At 43.8% G+C, this 12,312-nt stretch overlaps 1 protein-coding gene across 1 annotated transcript in view; it reads right to left on the bottom strand.

The window, feature by feature from the left end:
• Nucleotides 1-12,312, bottom strand: part of LRP5 (LDL receptor related protein 5) — a 1,224,287-nt gene that overhangs the window by 766,530 nt on the left and 445,445 nt on the right. The window lies entirely within an intron of this gene.

The raw sequence follows: 12,312 nt of genomic DNA, 5'->3' as shown, positions 1-12,312 counted from the left end.
GTTCAGTTTGGTGAGTGGGATGTGTGTGTGTGTGTCATATAGTGGAGTTCCCTACAACAAGAGCCCTGGGTAATGGTTTGCTTGCCATATGGCCTTTGCTCTTTGGTCTTCACTGGGTGTAGGCATACAAGTGGTGTTTTGGCACTGCATTTGGAGAGTGCTTTAGAAATTGCCAAGGGTAGGTGTTCCCATTTATAGGCTTAACAGGTCTTTGAGATTTGGAAGAATGCTTTTTAGTGCCTCAGCAAAAGATGGTGCATGTGCCTCATGAACACTGTGTGGTTGACATAGTGCGTGTGTCTTTCACAACCTTGACTGTATGTGAGTGTTTTGCCTCCAGTGAAATTGTGTATGTGCATCTCCTGCATACTGGGTAGGAACAAATGGGCTGTAAGGCTCTCACCTAGCTCCAGGATACCAGTCGCTTGCTAATGCAAGATGAATGGCTGAGCTGGGTACAGGCAGAGGAGTCACTGGGCTTGGATCTTCAGGAGTAAAAAAAAAATATGATTTTTTTTTTATATTTTCTTCCAAGTTCTGCAATGAGGCACAAAATCAGAAGTAAAGCATGCAGGAAACTTCTCTGTCATAGGTGAAAGAATGCCTCCACTGTTACCTTTTCCCTTGCACTGCTAAAATGAACAAAAGGTAAAAAGTCAAGTTACGCACAGCAACCCCATTTCCAAACTGACCACGCAAGACTCTCATGTCAACCACACGAGAGGAACTGGAACCATGGCTCAGGCAGCTAGCCAGCACATTCATATGTCTCAGGATATGGACCTTCTGTTAGAGTTATACCCACTTTTGTGCTCAGTACCAGACACGCATCACCTCTCTGCACACAGGTCATAATGGTTTGTCATCCTATTTGTTGATATGCCACAACATGAAGTGGCTGGCATACTATAAAATACAAGTCTAATCTGTACTCCTTCTCCAATGTTTTGGGGACAAGAAGCAATGCCAGTAGCTCAAAAACTGGATGACGTGGAACTCATCGTTCACGAGCAAGACATTTCCCTGGACTACACAGGAGTCAAGACAAGCACCGCACCCCATTAGAGAAGCACACAACATTAAGATCTGAAATGAGTTCTGATGAAAGAAGGGAAAACCCAGAAGGAGACCTCTGAGGACTGAAAACCATTCCAAAGTCTGGTGACAAAGGTATGACACAGCCTTATCCACTGCAACCTTTCCATCTTCAGGCATGTAAATGATTCTAAGATCATGGCCAATACTAAGCCTAAAAGATGCAGAAGGAACTCAGCATGGATGATCCATAGCATCCTCATCCATAAGGGACATCACCATCTGTGCCCTCTTTGCAGGCAGGAATTACCAGCACTGAAGCATGTTAACTCTCCCCTCTACCACAACAAAGACAATCCTATGAGTCATGCTTGGAAGGGATTTACCAGCCACTAAAGGCTCCCCAGTGCTTTAAAGTACAGTTGTCTAACAATTTAACACAACCATAGATGTCTTACTGACCACTGTTGCAGTATATAAACGTTTGGTTATCTTGCCAAATAACCTGGACGCCTGGGTGGTGTACCAAACCCTTGTCATACGTCCAATGTATGACCTAAGTTCAGGGGCATAAGGGTACATAAACAGATGTATGAGAAAAAAACTTCACACCATCTCCAAGCTAGGATGCCTGTAGACACCGGTGGGGGGTGGGTGGGACTAAATAATTAGCTAGGAGAAGAAAAGGCAGAAAATTGTTACCCCTTGGTCTACGAAAAGAGGTAAGATAGGAAGAAAAAAAGGGGTAGGCAGGGTGGGAAGAAATACTGCAACAGTGATTAGTAGGACAGCTACTGTTATGGTAAGTTGTGACACAATTGTAACATGTCCTTCCTTAGATCACTGATGCAGTACTCCAATGTGCTGGACAATTCCCAAAACTTCAGTAGTGTAAAGGGTGGCTGGATGAGGTATACATAGGAAAGCTGTCATCCAGCCCAGAGAGAACTGGTCTTGTGAAGGTAACTCTGGATTTAGAAAAAGCATCAACCCTATAATATTTGGTAAAAGTATGCATCGAAGACCAAGTACTTGCTTCTAGGATAGCTTTCAAGTCTATCTTAACAGTAGGCTTGAGACGAGGCCACTGCTCTGGCAGAATGTGTTTTCACTGGTGAAGGCAAAGATTTGCCATGGTGAGTGTAACAAAAGGAGATTGAGAAGTCCATTTAGCAATAGTTTGGAAACTGGATCACCTATCTTGACTTCTTGGAGGAAACAAACAGATGGCCAAAAACAGCAAAACAAACTAAATGAATAAATATGCTGGCAAGCAGAGTTTCACAGGCACAAATCACTCAGGTGGTGAACAACCAAAGGTGTATTTAATGATAAAAATCCATACGAAAAACAAATGAAACGTGAGAGCTTTCGTTAAACAGGTGTTAACTTCATCAGACACCATTAAAATGTAAGACAACCACTTATATACATATAAATGCTTAGCTAGCTGCCTCGCTTTGCTTACCCAGAGTGTTTTTATATGTATACAAATGGTTGTCTTGCATTTTAATGGTGTCTGATGACGTTAACACTTGTTTAACGAAAGCACTCACGTTTTGCTTTTCTTGTGGATTTTTATCATTAAATACACCTTTGGTTTATCACCACTGAGTGATTTGTGCATGTGAAACTCTGCTTGCCAGTATTTTTATTCAAACAGCTGGTCAGTCTTGCTGATTGACTGCTTTGTTCAAGTAAAAACAAAGCTGTGTGTGCACATCCAATGACAGCAGGATTCTTTCTTCTTTATTTGTGGGTTATGAAACAAAGTAGGGAGATTGACAGTTTGATTGAGGGACAGTTCATTGAGCACTTTAGGGATAAAGGAAGGTTGGCCATCACAGACATTCTGTGCTTAAGGAAAATAAGGAAGGGAGGAGACGCCATCAGGCCTGGAGCTTACAGACTTGTCTCACTGAGGTAAGGGCTACTAGTAAGCATAGTTTTCAATGTACAGAAATTGAGAGAAGCAGAGGCTGCTGGTTCAAAAAGGGGAAGATTTAGTTTTTCAAGAACATATTTGAGGTCTAAAGAAGGCAAATTGCTTCCCTGGGTGGTTTTAGGTGAAGTACACCTTTTAGAAACAGTTTTACCTTTAAAATAGAGAGAATAGGAGAGTCAAGTGGTAATCAAGCAGAAATGGTTGTGAGGTTCATCTTGACTGAGGAATACGCCAGACCAGCTTTTAATAGCTCACAAAGAGAGAACAGTGGGGACACCTGATTCTTCATGGTCCTGTTTATGAACACGATACCAAATTATAAGTATTTTCCATTTTTATATGCAATATTTCCAGGGTAGTATGTTTCCTTGTCTCTTGCAGAACATGTAGCACATCCTCAGAAAAGCAGCATCTGAAAGGGATCAGAATCCTAACCATCCGCAGTGTCAGGCTCAGAGATCTCAGGCTGGGATGAAGAAATGAACCCTTGTGTTGTGTGAGCAAATCCACTGTGTGAGGCAAGTTGTGGTGATGACCCCTGGCTAGGTGGCAGAAAAGGCGGGGACCAATGCTACTTTAGCCAAAATGAAGTCACCAGTAAGATCTTTGGTTCGTCTCTCTGGATCTTTATCAAGAAGATTTATCATGGAAGTGGAGGGAAGGCACAGTGGAACCTCCCTTTCCAATGAAAAGACATGGCCATCCATTCTCTATACCTGAGGACAATCAGTCCTGAAACAAAAGAGAAGTTATTTGCTGTGTATGGAGGCAAATAAGTCTATCTGTGGTATTCCCCACTTGTGGACTATGTCAAGACTACCTTCCTGTTCAGCACTTATTTGTGACCGTCTTTAATCTGCTTAGAAAATTTGCCAGGATATTGTCCAGTGAAGAGATTTAAATAGCCTATAGAGACATGTTAGTTGATAAGATCTGGTTCCTCCCTGCTAGTTTTTGTGCCACATGACTGTGGTATTGTCTGTGAAAATTGAGTGGGCCTGGGGCACACCACTGGGAGAAAATCTGCAGGACCTGAATTAGCAACTGCATTTCCTTTAGATTGATATGCTCTAATCTTAGATTCAGTTGCCATTGATCCTGAACTCTCAGAGGGATCATCCATGCCCCCCATCATACAGTATCTGAAGTATATCTGTGCAACTTCTGTTGCAGTGTCTACACTTTGAAGGGCATCCCTGAATTGAGATTTACCTGTGATATCCACCATTGGATTTTCCTTTCTTTAAGCACAAGAGAAAAGGAATTAGAGTGCCCAGAGGATCAGAATGCTCCGGTACCAGTGGACCTTTCTCATATGAAGTCTGGCAAAGGGGACCATGGGTATGGTTTTAAGCCATGAATCCCACCCAGTGCTCTAACAATTTCTCTTGCAGTGCAAGTCTGAAAGGGTAGAAGACTAAAAGGGACTGGAAGCAACTGCAGACTCTGCACCTTGTCTAGAGGTAGGAAAGCCTGCATGAGTCTGGTGTCTAGTCTGCAGCCCAAGAGCAGGTCTTGGGTTGGATCCAGTAAGGATTTCCTGAAGGTGATCATGAACACCAGATGCTGGAGGAGGGATGCGGTGAAGTTGTGTTGCAATAAAAGATTCTGTGGAGAAGGAGTTTGTATTAACAGGTCATCTAATTATGGGAATACCTAAATTCCCTTGAGTCATGCAGAAGGTTATAACAAGAGCCAAGTACTTTGTGAAGACCTCAGGGGCTGTATACAGTCCAAAAAGTAAAGCAGAGAACTGAAAGTATGATGGTCAAGCAAAAACCTCAGAAATTTCTGAAAGTAGAATGGAATGGAATGTGAAGGTAGAAGTCCTTATCTCCAAGAACACCAGAAAGGCTGCAGAAGAATGAAGGGCTGAAGAGTTTGACAAAGCGGCATCTTGAATGAGGAAATTGTGAGGAAAGTGTTGTGAATAGACAGATCCAGTACAGATCTTCAGTCTCCTGCTTTTCTTGGAGCAAGGTAAAGAGTGGAATACAACCCTTTTTGCCACTTACTGCTGTGGCACAGGTTCTATTATGCCTTGGTCAAGTAAGGCTTGATGGGAAAAATAACTGTGATTGTGAGGTGGAGAGCAGGGTTGCCCTTTAATGGAGAAACTTGTTTCCAAGTCATTTTGCAACCATCTGGAATAATGAAAAAGATTCATTTGTCTGTGGTCCGTTGCATATCGCCTACTCCGAGGTTACCTCTACCTAACATACAGAGCTATATCAAACCCTGAGCTGCTGGACATGCTACACCTAAAGAAATCCCAATCCCTCAGAGCCACAGGCTCTAGAGACCCAAACCTTGTCACCACAATTAACAGAACATGCTGGAGGAAAATATTCCTGTCCCAAAGACTTCTCATACCCTGGAACAAACTACCTATGTCAAGCAGAGTTGGTCACTAGGACTCCAAGAAAAATCTTTGAGTGGATGGGCAATAAGAAATTCACCTCGGGAATCACATTGGTGGCCCTGATAGACCGGGGGCAGATTAATAGCATTCATAGGTGGTGAAAGCCAGGGAACCTTGTTGGCTAGGCTTACATAGGTCCTAGGGCCGATACCTAGTACCTACCTATGGTAATGATCTACCAATTTTCCACAGATAAGGTAAGTCTTATGGACAGGGGGAGAGGGACCAAGGGGGGAGGAAGTGAAAGAAGGGTAGTTAGGCCTGCCATATTTTGAGTCCCTGTCTGGTTTGTTTTGGAATCTATTTCTAGGTGCATTTTTGGCCTTATGAGGAAGTCTAGATTCCCTGTGAGGAAAGGATGTGGGCTTTGCAGGGTAGTTTCTTTGGTACCTGGGAACCAAAGAAAGAAAAATTTGTTTGCAATCCTTCAATATTTTCCCTTGTTCATGTAAGTTTTTAAACAAGCTAATTGCATAAGGGCCAAATACAAGATCTCTATTCAAATTTAGTAGCTTGGCTTTACTGCCCTCAAGAAGTGACTGAGTGTGTAGTCATGCATACTATCTAATAACAGAACCAGTAGCAGCTGCTCTGGGGAAGACTCCACTGTGTCACAGTTGCATTTGATGACATGCCTAGCCATCTCCAAGGCCTGGGCCACCATGGATATGGCCTGTAGCTTACTGCCTGACCCTTCCATAGAAGCCAAAGCTTGGTTTAAATTTCCCAGAATAAACAGTAAATAGTAATTTGGTTCTGAGAATTCAGAGCTGTGAAAGATAACAGTGGGAAAAGGTATACACCTTCTTTCCCAGTCTATCCATTGCTCTGCTACCTTTATCTGAGTGAAAGGCATTAGCAGCAGTAGTTTAGAAGGTTTGTCCATAGCCACAGAAAACACAGAAGGGTCTGCCATGGGATTTTTGTACAGAAAAGTTATTCTTCTTCGAAGAAGAATCCAGAGGCAGGTAGGTTGCAAAAGTAGCATCTTCAAGATGAAAGCAAGTGGCCCAGGGGAAAAGAGAAGGGGGTGTCCATAAGGTACTTCAAATAAGGCTTTGCAATTCTAAATTTTTTTAAAGGGCTGTAACTTATCTTGGGGGAGCTGTATAAAGGAGAAAAAGTGCAGTTGTGTACACTTACCATAAATGTAGATGTTCAACTGTATTCACTATTGCAATCATCACACTTGGGTTATCTGCCTGCAGGTAGCCCTCAGTCGGCCCGAATACCAGAATCTTAGGATTTCTGCATCGGATGCTGTCACTTCTTCCATGACATCAAGTCATCAGGGGTATAGAACAGGCAGCCAACACCATTACATCAGTTTTTCTTGCCTCAAATGTCAGGAGCCCCCCAAATAGGAAGCTAGTATATGGTGGGGAACACCACCAGTAAAAAGTAATTAGAGAGGAGAGGTAGAAAAGAGAGAGAAAAAGTACAGTTTTGTACCTACCATAAATGTAGAGTGTTCACACTGCTGCAGTCATCCCATTTGGGTTATCCTGCTGTCAGGCGGTCCCGCAGTTGGCCAGAGTTCCAAAGTCTTGGTCTGTCATCGGTTGCTGTCGCTTCTTCCCTGACGTCAGTGCGCCAGGGGTATATAAGAGGCATCTGACGCCATTTTCTTCAGTTTTTCTTGCCCCAGATGTCAGGTGCCCCCAAGTAGGTAGGCAATACATATTGCTAATAAAACATATAAAGGAAATAAAAGGAATACCTTCAGTTACAAGCAAATACACCACAAAGGTTGTACAGGATAGAAAGGTATAGAAAAGTTAAGCTAGGTCAGAGGGGATGGAGGGAGAGTAACCTGGACTGCAGCAGTGTGAACACTTGAACATCTACATTTATGGTAGGTACAAAACTGTACTATGTTCATCATGTTACACTGCTGCAGTCATCACACTTGGGTTGAATCCCAAAGCTAAGGATGGGCGGTGGAACTAAACAGGGTTTGGAGAAGCTAGTAGGCCCTGCAGAAGTGCAGTGGCAAAGCCAGCTCTGGTTTTAGAGTTTAGAGGTAAGTGATGGTGCTTGGTGAAGGTGTGCACTGAACTCCAAGTTGCAGCCTCCAAAATATCCTTGGTTGGTACCCCTCTGAGAAAGGCTGTTGATGTTGCTGTAGCCCTGGTGGAATGGGACCTAATGTTACCAGGTAGAGGTTTCCCATGGTGTGTGTAGCAGAAACGGATACAATGTCCTATCCATTTTGGAATGGTCTGTTTTGACATAGCTTTTCCTTGTGATCCTGCAGCACAGGATACAAAGAGCTGGTCAGATTTTCTGAAAGCCTTAGTTTTATCCAAGTAGTAACGTAACTGCCTGTGAATGACCAAAGAGTGTAGGAGCCTTTCCCCTTTGTTCTGGGGGTTTGGATAAAAGGTGGGAAAATGAATGGTTTGGTTTAGGGCCACACTGGATACCACCTTTGGCATAAAGGAAGGGTTAGTTAAATGGCGACTCTGTCTTGATGAAAAATGATGAAAGGCTCCACTGCCATTAGGGCCTGTAGCTCTGAGACTCTTTGTGCTGAAGTTATTGCTAGCAGCAGGGCAGTTTTCCATGATAGAAACTGTAAATCAGCTGTAAAAGCTGGTTCAAAGGGCGGTAGTGTAAGTTTTTCCAGAACAAAGTTAAGATCCCATGTTGGTGTTGGTGCTCTCCGGGGCGGTCTTATGTTCTTAGCCCCTCTGAAGTACAGACAGTAATGGATGCGAAAATATAGGAGGATCCGTGTTGTATTGAGCTGAAATAGCGGAGGCATGGATCTTGATAGATGAAAAAGAAAGTCCTTTGTGCAACATCTCAGTTAAATATTGTAGAATCTGAGGAATATTTGGGACAAGGAAATTTTGGCCTTAGCCTGGTTCCAGGCACAAAATCTTTTCCATTTGTCTGAATAGGCTTTCCTGGTGCTGGGCCTCCTGGCCTCCAGAATGACATCCATAACAGCTTTACAGAAAAGTGTTGACTGGTTACTTAGGTAATTTGCCATTGCAGCCAGATTTAAAGTCTTGAGCTGGCTGTGTAGAATCTGATTGTTTTGCTGAGTGAGCAGGTGAGGAACTTGAGGTAAAATCCATGGTGGGCCTTAAGCCATGTTCCTTAGTATTGGATACCAGTGTTGGCGTGGCCAGTCTGGAGCAATGAGTATCATTTGTGGCCTCTCTAATCTGGCTTTCAGCAGCACCTTTGCCAGAAGAGGAAGTGGAGGAAAGGCATACACTGTTAATGTTTTCCAACTGAATGAGAGGGCGTCCACTTTCCAAGCTAGTGTGTGGTATGTCCTTGTGCAAAATTTCCGAAGTTGGTAGTTTTAGGGGCTGGCAAACAGTTCTGTCTGGGCTCCCCCATGTTTGAGTGATCATTGCGAATACTTGTGGATCTAGTTTCCACTCGTGTGGATCTATGATGTTTCTGCTTAGATCGTCTGCCAATGTGTTTTTCTTTCCTGGCAGGAATTGTGCTTGTAGTTGAACTTGGTAGGTCAGTGCTGTGTTCCACAAGGTCATTGCTTGCCTGCATAGGCGGTAGGAATGTGTGCCCCCTTGCTTGTTTATGTACCACGACTGTGGTGTTGTCCGTCTTTATTAGGAGTTGTCCTGGATGTAGGAGGTCCTTGAAAACTGTTAGGGCACTTTGTACAGCTAGTATCTCTTTTTGATTGACATGTAGATGCCTTTGATCTGCAGACCATTTGCCCTAAATACACTGTCCTGCCATGTGTGCTCCCCAGGCATAATCCGATACATCTGTTGTTATAGTTTGCCCGGCTGTGGGTAAGGTAAAAGGCTGACCCTTGTTGAGGTGACATGCCTGAGCCAACCATAGAAATTCCTGCTGAAGGCAGGGAATGAGTGGTATTATTGTTTCCAAGCTGTGGCTGTGTTGAGTCCATACGCTTTTCAGGTACCATTGTAATTTCCTCATATGCAGTTTTGCATATGGTATTAGTAGAATGCAAGATGCCATGAATCCCAAGGCCTGCAGAATTTTTCTCGCAGGGAGTTGGGTCTTTGTTGCCATCATTTTGAAGTACTGAGTCAGTTGTCCTTGCTTGTCTGGCGTTCGATAAGCCATCTGGGCCGTTGTATTTAAGCTGGCACCCAGGAATATTATGTCTTGTGAGGGCACTAGTTTTGACTTCTTTTCGTTTACTGTGTACCCTAGGCAACTTAATAGGTTTTTGACAAACACCAGATGCTTTAAAACAATGTCCTTGCTTTCTGCTTGAATAAGGCAGTCATCCAGGTATGGATATATTTGGATTCCTCTTTGTCTGCAGTATGCAATTACTGGTGCCAGGCATTTTGTGAAGACCCTGGGCGCAGTAGATAAGCCAAAGGGCAGTGCAGAGAATTGGTAATGGGTTGAACCTGCTATAAATCGGAGGTATCTTCTGCAATTTTGTCTGATAGGGACATGCAGGTATGCCTCCTTGAGATCCAACGTTACTAGCCAAGCCTTCTTGCCCAGCATGGGAAGAAGTTGCTGTAGTGTTAGCATCTTGAATTTGGGTACTTGCAGATGTGTTTAGAACTCAGAGGTCCAGAATGGGTCTCCAGGCTTTGTCCTTTCAGGGAACTAGAAAGAGTCTTGAGTAAAATCCTTGTCCTTGCTCCTGTGTAGGTACCTGTTGAATGGCTCTCATGTCCACGAGAGCTGTAATTTGTTTTTGAGCCTCTGCCCATTGATTTGGTGGCAGGTTTGGCATTCCTTTTATCCTTGGTAAAGTGTGAAAGTGGAATCTGTATCCTTGAGAAACAATATTTAGGACCCATTTGTCTTTTGTGATGATGTGCCAGTTGTCTGCAAAAAGTGCTAATTTTCCTCCCAAGGGAGCTGCCAAGAGGGATTTGCTTGGCAGTCCGAGGGGTAAGTCATTGTGTTTGTCTTCTGATAGCTTGAGACCTGTCTTCTCCTCCTTTCTGTATTGTAGCATCCCATTGTCGAGGCTTGTAAGAGCCTTGTGACTGCCCCTTGGGCGTCTGTATTTGCCCCTCTGTGGTCTGTCAGAAGCTGGAAAGGACCAGTTTTTGGTTGGCCAATTTCTGCTGAAACGAGGGGGTTGAACCTGTAAAGAAATCCTTGACCGTCTGCATAGATTTTGCCTTATCCTCCATTTTCTTTAAAACCTCTTCTGCTTTTACACCAAATAAAACATCCTGCTGTAAAGGTGCATCCAATAACTTTGCTTTAACATGATCAGGTAAAGTTTGTTCTTTTAACCAAGCATGCCTACATATGACAGACCCTGTCACTGCTGCTCTACAAGATGCTTCCAATGAATCAAATCCACACTGCAAAGTATGTTTTCCCACTTGTTCAGCTGAATGCAACAAATCTTGCAATTCCCTGTAATCAGGCTGCTCTGTATATGTGATCATTTTTTGTTTTAATTGAGACATCAAATATTGCTGATATTTCAGCATGTGAAACTGGCAATTTAAGGCCCTCATAGCTAGAGTAGCTGAGGTATATACTTTCTTTCCCCATCTGTCTAGTGCTCTAGAATCCCTTTCAGAGGGTACAGGATTTTTAGCAATAGAGGCCTTAATCCCTTTGGGACCCTGGGAAATGGTTTCTGGGTCAGCAACAGGGCTTTTATATAGGAATTTGTGAGAGTCAGGGACTCTGTAGTATCTGTCTGGTTTGGCTGGTGCAGGAGGTAGTTCATAGGTTCGTACTAGGCTATCTGCCCTAGGGCATTTATAAGCCTAGCCAGAGTGTGTGTGGCTTTCACCACCCCTTAGGATGAGAATACTACGCCCATTTAGGGTTTAGTTTACTGTGCCTCTATCTAGTAGTGACACAGAGATGACCCCCCGAGGTAAACCTACAATCTCCCATCCACTCATCAAGATTTCTCTTGAATAGGGTTAGTGAGGGGCTCTGCCTAACATGGACTGGGATTCTGTTCCAGAGTGTAGGGAGCCTCCGGGTTATTAATCTATCCCTCCAGCACGTCCTATTTATCTCTGTGTTGAGGTTCAAGTCACTTGCTCTTGTGGCTCTGATGGATTTGGATTTTCTGAGGTGGAGCATGTCCATTAATTCCGGATTGGACATGGCCTTGTACGTCACGCACAGATCACCTCTGAGTAGGTGGTATGCGACTGAATAGAGCTGGAGTTTCTTCAGCCGGGCAGCATATGACATATGTTTGAGACCCTTTAATCCTCTTGGTGAGGAACTTTTGGGGTCTTTCCAACTGCTGCAGGTGTCGGGTAAGATACATCCCAAATGGGGCATTGTACTCAATCATTGGCCTGATAAGAGAAGAGTACAGGGGCACAATGACCTCTCTTGATCTAGATGTGAATCCCTTCATGATAAGGTGGGCAATATAGAAGGTCTTCCTAACCACTTTGGCAATGTGAGTGTCAAATAAGAGGTTACTGTCAACTTGGATCCCTAGGTCCCCGATTACCTCTTCCGTACTTAATGGATTACCACCTATGTGGTAATTTGTGGGTACCTTGTTGTACCTAGTGAGTCTGGTTTAGGGCTAGATTCTGAATAATCATCATCCACAATGTCTAACACGGGTGGAATAGCAAGTGGTCTGTGCTGGGGTAGTAAAAGGAACTCTTGGAGCCTTTTCTTAGAATCAGAGCAATCCTGGCCTTCCCAGTGGAAATGTTCCCTCATGGTTTCCCCAAAAGTGTAGTCTTCTGGGGAAGATGCTGAAGGAATAGACTCTTCAGCATCAGAGTCTTCATAAGGGGGAAAAGAGTATTCCTGTTCCTCAGAAGAATCTGAGGAAATTGAAACCTGGTCAGAGGAAGCGTAATCCTCCTCCTGTCTGGGCCTTTTATCAGGAGGGGGATGGGAACCCCTGATTAGGGCAATTAAATCTTCAGCCATCTTAAGCATCTGTTTCTTAGGCATGGGGCCTTCTAATGGA

This window comes from Protopterus annectens, chromosome 3.part0 (genome assembly GCF_019279795.1).
Source record: "Protopterus annectens isolate FY-2018-M chromosome 3.part0, PAN1.0, whole genome shotgun sequence".
Lineage (NCBI taxonomy): Eukaryota > Metazoa > Chordata > Ceratodontiformes > Protopteridae > Protopterus > Protopterus annectens.
Note: the sequence above shows the minus strand (reverse complement) of the source record. Positions and strands in the feature narration are given on the sequence as shown.